This window comes from Macrotis lagotis, chromosome X (assembly GCF_037893015.1).
Source record: "Macrotis lagotis isolate mMagLag1 chromosome X, bilby.v1.9.chrom.fasta, whole genome shotgun sequence".
NCBI classification, from domain to species: Eukaryota; Metazoa; Chordata; class Mammalia; order Peramelemorphia; family Peramelidae; genus Macrotis; species Macrotis lagotis.
In genome coordinates this window covers 243,405,522-243,425,835 of record NC_133666.1, presented here as the reverse complement: position 1 = coordinate 243,425,835, position 20,314 = coordinate 243,405,522, and positions in this window count along the sequence as shown.

The window sequence follows — 20,314 nt, the reverse complement described above, 5'->3', positions numbered from 1 at the left end:
TAGTATTTGAGACTTGGATTTTGAATACATGTATTTCATCATGGAGATAACATTCTCAGCTATCTCTTACTGCCTGTAAAAAGATTGGGAATTTTCTAAATACAGAATAATACTCCTAAAGTGGCAGCAGGAAATCAAACTGTCCTGGGGTAGGGTGGGGGAGCAGTGAGAAACACCCTGCAAAACTAAGGTACAAAAGTTTCCCATCTTTAAGACAAATGCTGATTTATTCAACATAGCTGAAGGGTATCTGACATCACCAGCACTCTAGTGCCAACTCACCTGTGGCTAATTACATTCTTGCTGGTATCTTCATCTCTGGCAGAAGAATACCCAAGAGGCAAGGTGGTATTTATAAAATAAGCAATGCCAAATGTAATCTTGCTTTTATTTCAATGGTGCAAAACTCAATACTTCTTCATTACAAATAAGCTTCATGCTGAATTAAGTGCTCTGTGGAAGGAAGCTAAACTCATCTAGGAATCCCAGGAGGGAGTAAAATAATGAGGAGAAATAGAAATGCCTCTGGCCCCTCTGTCCTGTGGCTTCCTATCCAGTTTTCTAGCAATCAGCCTTAGGGGTAGATAAAATTGTCTTCCTACACAATGCCAAATACAGGTACCAAATCTTGGCTGGGTGCAGATGAAACATCTGGAAGTGTGACTGAATTTAAAAAAAAAACCTTTTCCTCAGAGATTTTGATATCTTTTGGAAACAGACAGTATCTCTGTGCCCTTTCAACAACTTGTTTCAGTAAAGGGGATTCCAACAAGCTTTGAACTGAACATTTTCCATATTTCCTGAACTTTTCATCCTGTACTCTCAGGAAAAAAAAATATTGAGTCATCTCTTTTATGTTATCACATACCTATGTGATCCTGGGGAATATTTTTTCATCTCTTTGTGTCTCAGTTTCCTTATCTGTAAAATAAGAGGGCTGGATTAGGTGATCTCAAAGGTTCCTTCTAGGCTTTAATCCCCAAATCCCCTCAATATGGAGAGCTCCCAAATGCTAGGGCTGTGCAGTTGAGAAATTCTGAACTCGAGAGGCAGGAGATAGAGGGGGAAACAGAAAAGGGATCCAGGTGACTTCATGAGTAACACACTAGGCTTGAAATCAGAAAGACTAAATACATTTTCCTGTATTCAAGTCTGGCTTCAGATACTTAGTAATGACCTTGGGCAAGTCATTTAGCCCATTTTTGCCTCAGTCCTCATGTGTAAAATGAGTTGGAAAAGGAAATGACAAACTACTCCAAATGAGGTCATGGAGAGTTGGATGTGACTTAAAACTATTAAACAAGAACAAAAGCTATGAGAAATATGAAAATCCTACATACTGTCACCTGTCACCTGTCACCACCTCTACAAAACAAATAGAATTGGAAACTTTATGAATGAATCATTTATAAATACCAACATATACTAGGCTCTGATAGGGGCTGAGATATAAGCCAAAAGCAAAATTGTCACTGCCCTAAAGAATTAAAAACTAAAGGTTTGCCCGTGAATGGTTAAACAAGTTGTGGAATATGAATGTGATGGGATATTACTGTTTTAAGAAATGATGAAGGATGTGATTTCAGGAAAATCTGAGTTGTGAACTGATGCAGTGAATTGAACTAGAATAATGTATATAGTAATATCAATTTTGTAACAAAAATTACCTTTGAAAAACCAGGAAATTAATCAATAAAATGACTCGAAAGGACTCATGATGCAGATACAGACTCAGAGTACAGTTTAAAGTATATTTTCTTCTTTTCCTTCCTTCCTTCCTTCTGTACTTCCTTTCTTTTTACTGCCCTTCTTTCTTTTCTTCCTTTTTTTTGAATCATGGCTGTTTTGTGTATTTAGATGTATTTTAATGGCTTTTTCCTTATCTTCTAAATAGGTAAGGAATGGAGAAGTAGAGAACTTGGAACTGAAAATAAAATAAAATCGAACTAAAAATAAAAAAAATGTATGAACACTAATCATTCATATTGAAACTACAATAACCAAAAAGTTAATAATATCCAATGTATTGATAAGCTAGTTTCTAGGGAAAAGATGACCAATTTCTAGCTAACAATATTGAAATAATTTTGAATCTCAGTTGTACAATAAATATTGAATCTATTCAATATTAAAATATGAAATTATATGCTTCTTTTTATCTATGAGTTCCTCCCTGATTTTTTTGCATGTCTAATAAATAAATAAATTAAGTACACATCAATATTGGGAACAAGTGAAAAAGGAAACTGCTACTGGAGCATATGTTCTTCTACAAGGCAGTTGACATGTATCCATTAAAGTACATTAAAAACTATAAGGATAGAATTTAGAATTTAGATTTAGAAATTCTTGGTAAGAAAACTCACTTTTATCAAAGCAAGTCAGTCCCTTCTCTGAAACTTGAGAGTGTAGAAAACTAAAAGGTTAAAGGGCTTGTTGAGGGTTATAAAATAAGTATCAGAGGCATAGAATGATATTATATATATATATATATATAATACATATATGAATACATAATACACATATAATACATATGTGAATAATAGTAGTCATCTCTGAGGTAGGAAAGAAAAGTTTACATAATTATTTTATATTTAAAAGGAATAGCAAGTTAAATACATAATAGATTTGCAGTTTCATTGCAGTAATTTTTATATTGAACATTGTTATGGAAATGCTTGTTTTAATAAATAAATTAAAATTAAATAAATAAAAATAAAAATAAATGAGTATCAGGTCAGAAGTTAAACACCAATCTTCCTTTTTTTCTTCAGTTCCCCTTTGTATCTATACCATGATGAATACACAAAACAAATGTGTTTTTTGGGGGACTAAGGCAACAGCATCTGGGGAGATCAGGAAAACCTTTAAGTAGAAATGAAGTTGCATTTGAACTGAACTTTGAAGGAAAAAGGAAGCAGAGAAGAAAAAGGGGATGGGGAAACAAAAGTTTGATAGAATGTCAATTGAGGAACAATAAGAAGTTCAGTTTGATCACATGAGAGAATGCATAAAGGTGAGTTAAGTAGGGTAAAAACATTAAGAATAATGCCCATCGCTCCAAACCATACACATAAATTCAAATGACACTTTTCCCTTTTAAGATTTCTTTTCCCCTTCAAATTTTGATATTTACTTTATTGAAAGGAAATGCTAGGAGTAGGGAAAGTAAATAAAACACACAAGGATTTGTAAAATTCTCTGTTTGGTGTTTGAAGCCCTTCCTAACTTTGCCCCCCCCCCTTCTCCCTTTCCAGTTTTGTCACACTTTACTCCCTCCCATGTATTTTTTCATCCAGTGACACTGGCCTCTTAGATATTCCACAAACAAGATACTGCATCTTTCAGCTCCAGACATTTTCTCTGACTGTACTGCATGCTTGGAATCCTTTGTTTCCCTCCTCATCTTTATTTATTGGTTTTCCTAGCTTCCCAGCTAAAATCCCAGAGGAAACTTTTCTCAATTCCCTTTAATTCTAGTATCTTCCTTCTAGTAATTATTTTATTAATTATTAATTATTTTTTATTTTTCCTTATTATCTTGTGTGTATGTAGTTGCTTTCATAATGTCTGCATTAAACTAGGAACTGCTTGAGAGTAAGGACTGTCTTCTACCTCTCTTACCAGCTCTCAGAGCAGTGCTTTGCACATAATAGGCTCTTAACAAATATTTATTGACTTTCTGACAGATCTGAGAATGCACTGACTTGGACTAAAATGACCAACCCTCCAACAAGATATTCAGATACCTTTGTCTCTACCTCAATGGATCCTTTGTGATATTATACAAGTGAGCAGGTACTCATTTCAAGGGCCAAATGACATTTACTAAAGACTTTTTTTTTGAGAAACTGAAATGAATTTTTTATAACATAATAACTACCGTTGATATATCTTGCTTTAAGGCTTACTAAGCATAATATGTTTCTGAATATATATGGCTGTGTGTGTATGTGTGTGTGTGTGTGTGTGTGTGTGTGTGTGTATTATATAATTTACAACTCTCTGAGGTAGGTGACATTATTACTCTCTGAACTCACATTATTTTAAGTACCTACTATATGATAAGAGCAGATGAGGAAAACGAGGTCTAAAAAGTTAAGTGGCTTTCCCAGGGTAACACAGCTAAGAATCTGAGATAGGATTTGAATCTAGGTCTTCTTCACACCAACTGTTGCATTGTTGTTCCTGGGCCACCTAGTTTCCTATCCTAGCTCTTAACTTTGCCAAAAACTTAAAGGAAAAATGACTAGTGTTAGTTTAAATTATACTGATTTATGTTTACTCACTTTATAGAGTCTGATCAAAGTTTGAATTTTCTTGGAATTCTGCTTTAGTTGACTCAGTATCCAAGTAATAGTCAATTTATGGCAAATGGAATATAAGTTGAATTCGGAGAGAAATTTCTCCAGTGGATCCTGGGAAAAAATGCAAAGTAGGTGCTGCTTGTCTCTGAGGCACTCCTAGCTTTTGAAATTTGGAGATCCTAATTCCTCCAATCCAGTCAATTCCCTCGATTGTATGTTTGTCATCCAAAGCCAAGCCAATCTTCCCAAAATGGCCACTCATGTAGAACAATTCCTTCTTCCTCTTCTCATTTTCAAATTAGATAATAGTGTGCATCCAGAGGCAGGAGTTTAAGTAGGCTCAAAGGACGCCAGAGAGAACAGTAGTTGGAATGGAGAGTGGAGAACATTCCAGGTAAAGGGGACAGCTGGAGATGAATTCAGGAAGACCTATGGTCAAATCCTTCCTCAAACACTAGCTATGTGACCCTGAACAAGTCACTTAACCTCAGTCTGTCTTAGTATCCTCAGTTGTGAGATGGGAGTAAAAATGCCACCTATCCTTCAGTGTTCTTGTGAGGATCAAATGAGATCACATTTTTAAAGAACTTTGCCAACTTTAAGGTCCTATATTATCATTATTATTACATGACATGGTTTGCAACCTCTCATCATCCTGATTGCCTTTCTCTGGATGTGTTCCAACTTGTTATTAGAGTAACTTACCTCTTTTATTCCATTTGATACAAAAATCCTGTGAGTTAGACTCTGGGGTTTGGTGGTTAAAGAACAAATGCGAAAATACTAAAGAGCTAAAAATTAGACAGTTCTTATTTCAGTTTCTTATCAAATACTAAATTCCAGAACCTCAAACTCGCTTGTATTAACTACTGGTATCCTTGTGGATCAAAGAATTGTTTCTTATGTCATCTAGGCTGCTAGAGTTACTTGAGATGCTATCAGCTCTGGCAAGGGAAAAGTCAGAATCCTCTAGGCCTTCTGGCTAAGATCAAATGTTCTTCCTTGTACCTGAGGATTCAATTCGTCTCGACAAGGGGATGAACTCGATGATCTAATAGGAGGGACCAGTTCTTTCAGTCTCTGGTTTGTTTGAATCATGTTTGTTTTAAGCTGTATCTACCTGTCACTGTGACATATGCCAGTACATATCTGCTGATGCAATCTATTTTTTTTTTGTTGAAACAATAAAACTTTGAGGTTGACCTTTGTCCTCACTAACATGAAAATCTTCTGGTAAAATTTTTATCCCTGACTTTTAAAGAGAAAAGACAAAATTGGGATGATTTCTACCTAACCACATAACCTTATATCAGTTTTCTCACCTGAAAACTGAGGGGTTTGGACTAGATAATCTCCCTCTCTCTCTGCCTCAGCTCTAAGATTTCTTAAATCCATAATACAATGGAATTGTGTCTTCTCTGCAGGGCTGAAATGGAAATGGGCCAGATAGCATACATAGTGTACACTAATTAACAAGATGCTGTCTTCCCAAATCAGTTGGGGGTATCCTAATGAAATAAGGACTGGAGACATCCCAGGTCAAAATGTCATTCACTTATTCATTTGGACCAGTGATCAAGATTAGCCCTTCACACACAATTATCCAAAGAGAATGTTTCTGGATAGTTCAGAGAGCTGCCATCTTGGGACTTTGAGTTGTTGGTCCTAGTTTTCTATAGTTTAAGACAAAATAAAAACAATTTTACCATTTCAAAACCTAGACCTTTTTGGATTTTTCTATTAAAATAAAGTGTTGGTGTCTATTTACTAAGAAATATCAATTAATCCCAAACTCCCCTCTCTTAGACATATCACAAAATCAAACATTATTCTCAGTTAATAAGCACTCTGGTAGTCTGCTATGTGTAGGGAATGTAACTATATCCAGCAAACTTTTTAAAGCCCTTTTCTACAATTTATAAGAGGCAGTTAGATGGCATAGTAAATAGAATACAGGGTTTGGAATCAGGAAGACTCATCTTCATGAGTTCAAATCCAGCCTCAGACAAATCCAGCTATGTGACCATGGATTAGTCAGTTAACCCTGTTTGCCTCAGGTTTCTTATCTGTAAAATGAGTTGGAGAAGGAAATGGCAAACCACTCCAGTATCTTTGCCAGGAAAATCTCAAAGGGGATAATAAAGAGTTGAATACAAGGAAACAACAAAAAAGCAACGTATAAGGCAAGAGTTAGAATCAAGTGGTGGTGAGAGAGCTAACCTCAGAGTTAGGACAACTTGGCTTCAAATCCTACTAACATATAGTGAGAGCAACCCTGGAAAAATTACCTAAGTTCTCAGAGTCCTGCAACCATTAGTTGCAGAGAAGGTAAACATATGTGTTGATGAAAACAGTTTCCTCACAGTATGTCAGTGAAATTCCAAATCTGCTTTATGTTCAATCAAGTCATTGTGGATAAAAAAGACAAAAATAGGTCTACCTTGCTGTGTTCTAGCCAACTGATCTGAGTATAGTAAGACTCGTTTGGGTTTCCCCTTCCACTTGAAGGCAAGTTACCAAGGTGATGACTACCCAAGATTTGAGATACTCTGTGAGTTAACACTTCCCAACTAAAAGCTCACAAGCTCCTAAAAATGTTTCTGCCTTTCAGCAGTCCAAGGACATACTTAGCGGAGACATAGTATTCCAACAAAACATTCCTCCTCCTAACTTAGGGTGTACCCTCTTGCAAATATATACACCATCAGTGGAAGGAATGAGCAAGTACAGAGATTGAACATGATGGGCCCACACAAAGGGAACATGTATATGGTCTATCTACAGGCTTCAGGATCCTTGATGTTCTTTCATGACGTCTTCAAGCTGATTCTCAGGATGCACGACTTCTTGGTTAGGTGAGTTACTATGCTCAACTTTCTAGAATTGCTTTTTTTCCAGGGCACATAGCTCTTTTGGTAGGTTGTGGTCCCTGTAGACTTCAGCTTCTGGCTGAGGCACAGAGCTTTCAGAAAGGTGTGGAGACCATACCTGAGGACCAATAGGGAACCTCCCCAGGTTTACTTCCTCAGAGTCTCAGTCCTGAAGGCTGTCATCTCCAGTCATCACAATCTTTTCTCCAGGAGCCATGTCCCCAGAATTCTTCTCTAGTGTTGGTTGATTCTCCCATTTTAAAACTCTCAATCTCACCTGTTTGTCCATCTAATTGAGGGAACAATTGCTGAGGGGCAAGTCCATGGTATTTGCTAGTTCTCTGACATTTTCTGACCCTTTCTTTAGGTCACTCAACATCTAGTAGAAAGATAAACAGCAAATGGACTACTCCAAGTCTAAATTCCTTACAGGATCATTGCTCCAGAAAAAAAAAAAAAACTTGTTAATCCATACTGCTCTTTAGATCAACTCACTTCCCCAGAAACTTGTCAAACCAAAAGTTGCTTCATTGGTCTCCACTCTTCCCTATTTAAAATGTAAGCTCTTTTAGGCAAGCAGTATAGTTCTGAAAAAAAATTATGTTGACTTCATTTTATGTGTGTGTGTGCGTGTGTGTGTGTGTGTGTGTGTGTGTGTGTATAAGGAAATTGTATATGACAGAAATTTATGACTATAATTTTTTTGTCTTTTATTTATTAAATTGTGGGGGTTAAATGTAAACTCTTTGAAAACAGGAACTTTTTATCTTTTAAATTTGTTTTCTCAGTTTTTAGCACAATAAGTAGCCCATAGTAAGAGCTTAATATCATTTCTCAATAATTCATTGGCAATATCCTTGCCCTAATTTCTAAGATGGCTAGCCCATGAATAAAACTCTCTCTCTCTCTCTCTCTCTCTCTCTCTCTCTCTCTCTCTCACTATCTCCAGCTATGCCTACACTCCAACCACTGACCTGCCTGACTTCCTTTAAGTCCCAACTAAAATCCCATATTTTATAGGAAGCTTTCCTCTTAACTAGTATGCTTTATCTTTGCTAATTATTTCCTATTTATCTTTTACTATAACTTGCTTTGTTTATATTTGTTTTCATGTGGTCTTGCTTCTTAGATTATAAACTCCTTGAAGGCAAGGATTGTCTTTTGTCTCTTTTTGTAAATCCAGCACTTAGCATTTAGTAAGTACTTAATGATGTTTATAGATTAAGATGGAGAAAATGAGAATCAGGACTTATGAAATAAGAATCACGTGACCAGTAAATGGTAAAACTTAGATATACACACATTTTTCTGATTCTAAGTTGTCCCATCACATACTTTCTTTTTTTCTTTTCTTCTTTTCTAAAAAAAATATATATTTATCTATTTATTACATGCATTGGTAGTTTTTACCAATCATCTTTTGCAAGGTTTTGAGTTCCACACTTTTCTGCCTCCCTCCCTTTTCTCCCCACTTTCCCTGACAGTAAGCAATCTGATATACTTTCTATATCTACAACCATGCTAAACAATAGCTCCATATTGATCATGTTGCATATCATATACTTTTTTTTTAGGATTTTGCAGGGCAAATGGGATTAAGTGGCTTGCCCAAGGCCACACAGCTAGGTAATTATTAAGTGTCTGAACCCAGATTTGAACCCAGGTACTCCTGACTCCAGAGCCGGTGCTTTATCCATTGCTCAACCTAGCCGCCCCCACATCATATACTTTCAAAGCATTGTTTCTATCCTGAGAAGCCTGAGGATGTCAAATACCAAGGGCAATTAAGTGAAACATGATCCATTGGGGTTGAATTAAATGTGAGGGGGACTTATAGTCTCAGAGTCCTTCCTATAAGGAGGAGAACCTTCCTGGGAGTCCTGAAAGGAGGTAATGTCAAATAAAGAATGGCCTATTTTTGTGAATGGGGGGGGGGGGGATGGTGGTATACAGTTTCTATGAATATTTGAATTGCTGACTTTTCAAATGGGATAATAGAATTTGGAACATAGTGACTTGAATTTAGTTGGAACTTAATAAATGCTTGTTGGAGTATCATAAATGAAAAAAGGTGAAGTCACCACTAATGAGAAGGAAATTAAAGTAATATTTCGGAATTATTTTGCCCAACTCTATGCCAATACATTTGATAATCTAACTGAAATGGATGAATATTTATAAAAATATAAGTTGTCCAGGTTAAATGAAGAGGAAATTAAATACCTAAATAATCCTATCTCAGAGAAAGAAATTCAACAAGCCATCAATGGACTTCCTAAGAAAAAAATCTCCAGGGTCAGATGGATTTACAAGTGAATTCTATCAAACATTTATGGAACAACTGGTTCCAATTCTATATAAACTCTTTGGAAAAACAGGTGAAGAAAGAACTCTACCTAACTCCTTCTGTGATACAAATATGGTGCTGATACCTAAACCAGGAAGTCAAAACAGAGAAAGAAAATATAGAGCAATTTCCCTAGTGAATATGGATGCAAAAATCTTAAATAAAATCTTAACAAAACAATTACAACAAGTTATCACTAGGATAATACACTATGACCAAGTAGGATTTATCCCAGGAATGCAGGGTTGGTTCAATATTAGGAAAACTGTTAGTGTAATTGACTATATCAATAACAAACCTAACAGAAATCATGATTATCTCAATAGATGCTGAAAAAGCCTTTGACAAAATACAATGCCCATTCCTACTAAAAACACTAGAGAGTGTAAGGAATAAATGGATTACTCCTCAGAATGATAAGCAGTATCTATCTGAAACTATCAACAAGCATTATATGCAATGGGGATAAGCTAGAGGCATTTCCAATAACATCGAGGGGAACAAGGATGCCCATTATCACTAATATTCAATATTGTGTTAGTAATGTTAGCTTCAGCAATAAGAGAAGAAAAAGAAATTGAAGGAATTAGAATTGGAAAAGAAGAAACAAAACTCTTACTCTTTGCAGAGAATCCTAAAAAATCATCTAAAAACTACTAGAAACAATTAGCAACTTTAACAAAGTTGCAGGATATAAAATAAAACCACATAAATTCTCAGCATTTCTACATCTATTACTAGCAAGATACAATAGCAAGACCTAGAAAAAGAAATCCCATTTAAAGTAACTTCAGACAATATTTGGGAGTCTACCTGGCAAGGCAGACTCAGAAACTCTATGAACACAACTTTAAAACAGTTTTCACACAAGTAAAATCTGATTTAAATAACTGGGCAAATATCAACTGCTCATGGATAGAATGAGCTAATATAATAAAAATGACAATTCTAACTAAATTAAACTACTTGTTTAGTGCCTTACCAATCAAACTTCCAAAAAAATTACTTTAATGAGCTAGAAAAAAAAGTGTAACTAAATTCATATGGAGAAACAAAAAAGTCAAGAATATCAAGGGATTTAATGGGGGGAAAAGTGCAAAAGAAGGTGACTTAGCCTTATCAAAGCTAAAATTATAACATAAAACATTAGGCATCAAAATTATCTGGTACTGGCTAAGAAACAAAGTGGTGGATCAGTGGAATAGACTAGGCGTAAAAGAGATGGCAGGAAATGATTATAGTGATCTGTTTGATAAACCCAAAAAGCCCAGCTTCTGGGATAAGAACTCTCTCTTCCATAAAACCTGTGGGGAAAATTGGAAGTTAGTATGGAAGAAACTTGGATTAGACCAACATCTCACACCCTATACCAAGATAAGATCAAAATGGGTGTAGTATTTAGACATAAAAGACAATATTATAAGCAAACTAGGAGTAGTTTACCTGTCAGATGTATGGAAAGGGAAGAAGTTTTTGACCAAGAAAGAAATGGAGAACATCATTAAAAACAAACTAGGTAATTCTGATTACATTAAATTAAAAATTTTTTGAACGAACAAAACTACTGTAACCAAGATCAAAAGAAATGTAGTAAATTGGAAAACAATTTTTACAACTAGTATTTCTGACAAAGGATTCATTTCTAAAATATATAGAGAACTGAGTCAAATTTATAAAAAGTCAAGCCATTCCCCAATTGACAAAGGGTCAAAGGATATGCAAAGGCAGTTTACAAATGAAGAAATCAAAGCTATCCATAGTCATATGAAAAATTGCTCTAAATCATTACTGATTAGAGAAATGCAAATTAAAGTATCTCTGAGGTACCATACCACACTTCTCACATTGGCCAATATGACCAGAAAGGACAATGATCAATGTTGGAAGGGATGTGGGAAATCTGGGACACTAATATATTATTAGTGGAGCTGTGAAGTGATTCGACCTTTCTGGAGAGTAATTTAGAATTACACCCAAAAGACAATAAAAATGTGCATATCCTTTGATACAGTAATATGGCTACTGAGTCTATACCCTGAAAAGATCATGAAAAAGGTAAAAGCATCACTTGCACAAAAATATTCATAGCAGCCCTGTTTGTGGTGGCAAAGAATTGGAAATTGAGTGAATGTCCATCAATTGGGGAACAGCTGGACAAATTATGGTATATGTACATTATGGGAACACTATTATTGCATTAGAAAACAGGAGGGATGGGACTTCAGAGAAGTCTGGAAAGACTTGCATGAACTGATGCTAAGCAAGATAAGCAGAACCAGAAGAATATTGTATACCATAACAGCAACATGGGTTGATGATCAATCTTAATGGACTTGCTCATTCCATCAGTGCAATAAAAAGGGACAATTTTAGAGTATCTGACAGAAAATACCATCTGTATCCAGAGAAAGAACTGTGAAGTTTAAACAAAGACCAAAGACTATTACCTTCAATTTAAAAAAAAAAGTTGTCTTATGTACTACATAATTTTGCTATCCCTAATATTTTATTTTTTCCTCAAGGATATGATTTTTCTCTTAATGCATTCAATTTTGATCAATGTATAACATGGAAACACTGTAAAGACTGGCAAATTGCCTTCTGTGCAGGTGATGGGGGAAGGGATGGGTAGGGAAGAATTGTAAAAAAAAATTTTTTGTTTTTTGCAAGGCAGTGGGGTTAAATGACTTGCCCAAGGTCACACAGCTAGGTAATTATTAAGTGTCTGAGGTTAGATTTGAACTCAGGTATCCCTGACTCCAAGGCCAGTGCTCTATCCACTGCACCACCTAGCTGTCCCCCAAAACTGTAAAAATTTAATGAAATTAAAAACCTTACAAAAATTATAGGTAGGAACTATTATTGAATATAATTGGAAATAAAATTTTGAAAAATAAAATATTTATTAATAATATGTTATTAAATTTTAAATAAATATTAAGTAATATTTATTAATAATAAACATAATAAATAACTATAAATAGTACTAATACATATTAAGTAAATACATATTAAAATATTTACTAAAAATATTTTTTGGATTGGCTAGAAATATAAGAAACAATGGGAATGGAATCAAAAGTCAGGGACCTGAGTCAGGGCACTGGCTGCTGTCAATCATTCAGTACTCCTTTTTCCTTCCTCCCTTCACCTCACCCCTGCTATGATCTGGACTCAAAGTACAAACAAATTATGACATGCCATTCATATAGCTCCCCACCTATAATGCTAGACCATTCCTTTTTTGGAACTATCCTAATACCCATTCAAGTTCATAGATATACAAATAGTTCATTAGTTTAGAATGACAGCTAATCAGGTATTGCCAGGCTTAGTCAGAACCTTGCAACCTCCCTTTGCCAATTCCTGTCCTTTACCTGCTCTCATGTTTTGCCTTGGTTCCCTCTGTGGGATAATCTGTCTTCTCAAAAGGGTAATGAGGCTCCCCAGTATTTCACTTCTACTTTTACCTCAGATTCCCAAGGGAAAATTAGGTACAACTGTGGGACAGTTCAGAGAACTCTGAACTTGGACTCAGTGAGATCTGAGCTCAAATCTGTCCTCAGACACTAACTGTGTGCCCCTGGACAAGTTGCTTAAACTCTATAAGCTTTAATTTTTCTCATCCGTTAAACAGGAATAATAATACCTCCCTCTTAGGATGGTTATAAGGATCAAAGAAGATACTAGACATAAAATGATTCATAAAAATTAAAACATTATATAAATACTAGCTGTTAATATTCATTCTACTTCTGATTCTAGTCTAAAGGGAGGGTAGGAAGTTAAATTACCTAAATGGTAGCAGTCCCAGTGCAGTTGACTCTAGCCATCATTGTCCCTAAGACTCCTTATGTCCATCACTCTCACAGGTTTTCAGTGGAGCCCTAGGTTTTTCTGAAGCATCTCATAGACTTTGTCTTCTCCATTTCATTAGACCAGAAAGGCACAAGGTCTAAAAACCTCCAGCCTAACCTGCCTCTACCTCCTGGTCCAGCATCTAGTTTCCTTTCTCATTCACACCTCTCTTCTTGTCTTTTCTGGAGACAGGGTGGGAGAGGAAGGTGAAGCAGCAAATGGGGAGTTGATCAACCTACCCAGGTCAGCAGCCAAGCATATTTATATAGTCAATATAAATGAAGGATAGACTGGACCAGGAGAAGTAGTTAAAAGAAAGGAAGATAGAAAGAAGATGGAAAGAAAGGCCCAGATTCTGTTCCAATTCAGCCTTGGAGATTTCAGCTTTGAAACATATAACATAAAATGGTTCATAAAATATGTCCTCAGGTGGTCTCCTTAACCACCAAACCAGGAATGAGGTCCTAGTTTGAATATTCTGTGAAATATAAAACCTACTCAAAGTTCTGAGCCCCCTTCCCCCCACCCATACTCAAGTGGCATTTCAATCAGATTGATCAAAACAATGAAAAATGAACTCATGCTAATAAATCGGGATTAACAAAATGGATAAGGAACAACCCATGGGACAAGGGTAGAAGGCTCTAGAGAAACAAGCATTTCTTCTTGGGGAGGTCACTTGAGAGATTTCCTCAAGTCTCTTGGATGTACAGCTGAAAGAAAAAAGTTGGCTACCTCTGCTTCCCTTTTCATCACAATTTTGGGATTTTGCCCGTATGGTCTCCTACAACTGTCTCCTCTCTCTCTCTCTCTGCTCAGCCCATCTCTCAGAAACCCCAACTCTTTACTGTCAGATTTCATCCCCTCTCTAAACACCCTACCGCCTCCTCCTTAGCCTATAAAATTACCCTCTCCCCCAGGGAGCTATTGAATTCCTTCCTGGAAGCTTGTGGGTGGAGTTACATTCAAAACTGGGGTTTGGCAGATCTCTGGACCCTGGAAGCCTGGAGGCTCAGTGAGTATCACAGAATTATATATCTAGAGGGAAAGGGACATGAAGTCATCTAGGGCAATGCCCTTAGTTTACAGAAGAGGAAACTAGAACTTAGAGAGGTTAACAGATTCAGGGACAGAGCTAGGATTTTAACACCCCCCCCCCCCAATCTCTTTCCATATTGCCTACTGAGAAAAAGAATAAATGAAAAGGCATCTATTAAGCACTTTATTAAGTCTGAAGGATTCAAATAGAAAAACAAAGACAGTCCCTGCCCTCAAGTTTACTTCACAATAGGAGGAGAAAACACGTATAGCCCAGGAAAGACCAAGATTTGGAAAATTTGGAAAATCAAAGGTCCTAAAAGGTTACACCCTTTCCAAAGACAGAATTAATTATGATTCCAGAACTGTAAGGGGAGAGAAGAGGAGGGACTGGAATAGAGATTCTTCACCTTGAGATAGAATGAAGGATTAGATGGCAGCCAGGTGGCACAGTGTATATAGAGCCCTAGGTCTTGTGTTAGAACAGCATGAATTCAAATCTAGCCTAAAATACCTACTAGCTATCTGACCCTGGACAAGTCACTTAACCTCAGTTTCCCCCATCTGTAAAATGGAGATAATAATAATAATAACTATCTCCCAGGTAAATCTAAGGATGAAATGAGATAAAAATTACAATGTGCCTGCCTGGCACATGGTAAATGCTATATAAATGTTAACTCTTATGATTATTACCAAAGGGCTATGTTCTCTCAGAACAGATCTGCAAAATACCTAATCTTCCAGAAAGCCAATGTTCTTACTTGACTTGAATCCTAAGGTAATTGCTCAAAACTTGGTAGTACAAAAAGCAGAATGACCTGCAAAGGCAAAGAGATGGGAATTAAGTGACTCTAAAACCAAACATTCTTCTGGAAGACTTGATTTTTTTCTTTCTTCTTCTTTTGCTTAATATGGATAGTCACAAACCCATTCTAGTCCCTTTCAACCCCTCCCCCATTCCATGTGAAATATGAATTATGAGGTCTTCCTTCCTCTTTCCTGCATTCTAATATGGCAACTCACCCTCTTAGGATTGGTCAATACTCTGACCAAGAGGCTGCTAGTATAACATTGCCTGATATCTCAAGAACATTCCATGACCTCATCTTGGTGCTCCTCAGTATCTCATCCTTCTCTCCACCCCCACCACTTACTTTCTTCTCACAAATCCTCCTCACACTTTGCCACTTCACAGATCCAGCCCCTACACCTGATCCTGGTAAACCCAACAGTGGCTCTCAAAGTTCTGACAGAACCAGTAGAGAACTGGTTTTCCTCAAGGATCTTCCAGGCAGTTCATGGGTCAATCCAAACTGCAAAACATGAACATGTCTTATTTCCTTTTAAAATTGTATTTTCTACTATAAATCTGAGTTTTCATTAAAAAAAAACACAAAACCAATGAGGTGGCTAGGTTGCACAGTGGATAGAGCACTGGTCCTGGAGTCAGGAGTACCTGAGTTCAAATCCGGCCTCAGACACTTAATAATTACCTAGCTGTGTGGCCTTGGGAAAGCCATTTAACCCCATTGCCTTGAAAAAACCTAAAAAAAAACCCCAAAAGAACAAGCTTTAAAAAAAATAGTCACAGTGGTTCTGTTCAATTAGGCAGAAGAGTTTTATTTTTTTTGTTTTATGTTTTTACCATGTCCACTTATGTTTCCTAATGGTAAGCAGACAAGGAAGGGTAGCATATGATCTGTAATATCTAAAAGTGGCCCTAATGTATAACACAGTGCTTGCCATATAGTAAACACTTAATGATGCTTATTGACTTGTTGACTTGATTGAGAGGGGATGATTTGAGGACTTCTGGACTAGAACTCTGGTGTGATTCTGCCCTTTATTCTTACCAGAAAACATTTGTCTTTTCTCTGGCAACTAGCAACGGCATCTCTCCCACAGCTCTGTCTCCCATTACTCTTGGTTTTAATCAACAAGAAATGAAGACTTTTCCTGCCCACCCTGAGTGTTTGAATACTCATAGCTTATAGCAACCCTCTCCTCCCCCATAAAATGTTTTTATGATGGGTTGGGTGAGTCTGACTGTCCAAATGGAAATAAGCAAAAATGTTCTAATCTGGGACAGATGGTATAAATGGACAGTGAACTGAGTTTAAGGACATTGAGTTGGATTGACTATTGGAAATTTGCAAAGCTCCCTTAATGACCCCAAATTTTTCCCAGAAACAAAGGCCAATCTTTTTAATACCAGAATTCTATTGGAGGTCCTGGATGGCTGTGAGTCATGGAATACAAATGAAGAATTAAAATTATCTGAAGAATTAAAAATTAGTCCCATTTGATACCATAGACCAATTAAGAGATCAAGAAATACTCTGTCAGATCTATAGAAAGGACAAAAATTTGTGACCAAACAAAAAATAGAGAACATTATAAATTGCAAAATGGATGATTTTGATTATATTAAATTGAAAAGTGTTTTGTACCATTGAAGTCAGTGCAGCAAGATTAAAAGGAAAACAGAAAGCTGGGAAACAATTTTCATAGCTAGTGTTTCTGATAAAGACCTTGTTTCAAAAATAGAGAATTGAATCAAATTTGTAATCACACAAATCATTCCCCAATTGATGAATGGTCAAAGTTTATGAATCAGATTAGCTAAGATAACAAAAAAAGGAAAATGATCAATGTTGGAGAGGATGTGGGAAAATTGGGGCATTAATGCACAGTTAGTGGAGTTGTGAACTGATCTAACTGTTCTAGAGAGCAATCTGGAACTATGCCCAAAGAGCAATAAAATTGATCATCCCCTTTGACCCAGCAATTCTAATTCTAGGCCTATAGCCAAAAGATATTTAAAAAATGGGCCAAGTCCCACATGTTCAAAAAGTCCCCATCAACTGGGGAATGGTTGAATAAGTTATGGTTTATGAAAATTATAGAGTACTCTATGGGTATTATGGTTGGACTCTAGAGAAATATGGAATTACATGAACTGATACTGAGTGAAGGGAGCATGAACAAGAGAACAATCTTCACATTAACAGCAATATTGTGAGTTGATCAGTTATGATGGATGCAAGCTCCTTTCATCAGTTCAGAGATCAAAGACAACCCTGGGGGACCTGTTCTGGACAATGCCATCCACATCCAGAGGGGAAACCAAACCCCACAGAATCTGAGTATATACCAAGTTTGATTTTTTAAAATTTCTCTTATGTTTTTCCTTCCTATCTCATGGTTTTCTTTCTTTTTCCTGAGTCTTAAATTCTCTTACACAAAATAACTAATATGTAAATATGTTAAACAAAAATGTACATATACAACTTTTATTAGACTGCTGCCAAGGGGAGGGGGAAAGGAAGGGAGGGTGATAGAAAAATTGTAATTTATAAATTTGCAAATGAATGAATGTTGAAAAGCTATCATAGAATGTTAATTGGAAAAATAAAATAAAATGCCAATTAAAAAGACAATTCATGTGAAACTTAAAAATAAAATTAGTGATCTCACAGGACAATGAAAAGACCTATGGTTGATGTGTAGACAGCTGCAATATATAATCAATGAGAAACTTAGAAAAGAGAACAAGAGTAAAAAGTCATCAGGAAATTCATGATAAGAAGAAAGGATGGGTTGGACATGTGCCCAGGAGTAAGGATGACAGCTGGACAGGACAGCTCAAGTGACTCATTGGTATCTTCAGGATATGAGAAGAAATGTGTGTTTCCAGAAAGTTGTAGCTAAATCATGCAAAAATTTATTTAAGAGTTCACAAAGATGGCCAGTCTTTATTGTGTTGGATTATGGACTTCATTAGAAGGCATATCCATATTGATGTGTTCACAGATATATTTGAATTTTCTATAAGGTAGATTTCAATGTTGAAATCCCGTGGAAGTTCACATTTCTAAAGTTCTTAATGTCTATAAATCACTTTCCTTACAATAACCCTGTGAGGCTAGGATTATAATCATCTTTTCTTTATAGATGAAGAACCAAAGAGTTTAAATGACTTGCTCTTGGTCATACTGATAGCATATATAAGAGAGCTTGAATTCAAGTTTCACTAATTCAAAGACCCTCAGTCTACTTTGACACATTGTTCTTATTCAGACATTTTTCAGTCATGTCTGACTCTTCTTGACCCTATTTGAGGTTTTCTTGCTAAAAAAATACTTAGTGCTTTGGTATTTCTTCTTCAGCTCATTTTACAGATGATGAAACTGAGGCAAACGGGTTTAAGTGACTTGCTGAGGATCCCATGGCTAATAATGTCCAAGGTCAGATCTAAATTCAGCAACATTTCCTCTCCTCATGTAGATATATAATCCCTCTCTGTCTCCGCCTCTCTCTCTCACACACACACACACACACACAAACACATACACACACGCACATGCACACACATGCACACCCACACCCACGGATACTCTGACTCTCTCTGAACAAAGTTGGAACTTTAGGTAGTCTGAGAGGGCTGTAGTGGTCTCTTTCTTTGCTGCCATCTATTCAAACCCACTCTGGTGTCCCATTATATTAATGGACAAGTGACTAGTGCTCCCTGCCCCCACCCAGTTCCATTTAAACACTTAAAATTAATTCTTACAAATTTTTTTTACAAATTTTTCACATATGTAGCAAAAAGAAACTATAAACATGCCCCCCAATACCTACTCTCCCCTAAATCATCTTGGTTTCTGAGGAGTCAGTTTAAATTTTAGCTCAGTTCCTAAGTGGTTTTGGTAACATTAACTTCCTGTCCAAATGCAGCATCAAAAAGTTTTCATCTCAGCTTCCTCTGGCTGAGCAAGGTCCTTTCTTGCTCAATGGAAGATGAATGCTATATTGACTACAAAACCAGGTCTAGACTCTGACTCCTGACTTTCTATGGCCCAAGTTTTTGAAAATTCCAAGAGCAGGTATTCCAATATTTAGATATTCCTTCACTTAGAAAGAAAAAGAAGAAATTCTGAAGTCAAGGACTAAGGTCTGACTGGGATCACTGTGGCCTCAGAGGGGAGAAGCCTTAATGAGCCTCTTTACTCTTTAATTATGGTCTCACACTGCTCATTGTGAGCAAAGGAATCAGAGAATAGAAAAAGGTGACTGAAATAGACCCAGGGCTCTTGGAAGACACCAATAATTCTGGTTACATAAGGAATCAAAAAAAGCATCTCCTAACCATTGGTTAGACAACCAGAACCAATTATATATGCCTTACATCTATATGTCTGTAAGAGATTCCACATTGTGGACAAGGCACTTCCTCTTATATGATTTTCTCAGAAACAAACTCCCTAGCTTCTCCAGAGTCATCTATCTATTTATCCTTTTATCTATTTGTCCAACTATCCAACTATCTTCTAGCCATCAATGATTTAAATGTATATGTATGTATATATATGTATGTATGTATGTATGTATATCTATACCTCTATATAAGTGCTGTAGTTGTTCAGCTGGGAATGACTCTTCCTGACCTCTTTTGGGGTTTTCTTGACAATTTCCATTTCCTTCTCCAGCTAATTTTACAGATGAGGAAACTAAGGCAAATTTAGTGAAGTGACTTGCCCAGAGTCGCAAAATTAGTAAGTATCTGAGGTCAGATTTGAATTCAGAAAGATGAGGCTTCCTAACTAGGTCCATACTCTATCCTAGTTCCCCTTATATAATGGCAAAGGAGACCTTAAAGAATATATACTCCAATCATCTATTTTAATAGACAAGAAAGACTCAGAAAAGTTATGTGACCTCCCAAGCTCACACAGAAAGCAAGTAGTGGAATTAGGATTTGAATTCAAGCCTTCTGACTCTAAAATCATTGTTTTCTTCGGTTGTCATTCATGTCTTCTCCAGTTAATTCATCTTTCAATTCAGACCTTTTGTAACCTCTGAATATAACTTTTTAAGACATGCATTATATT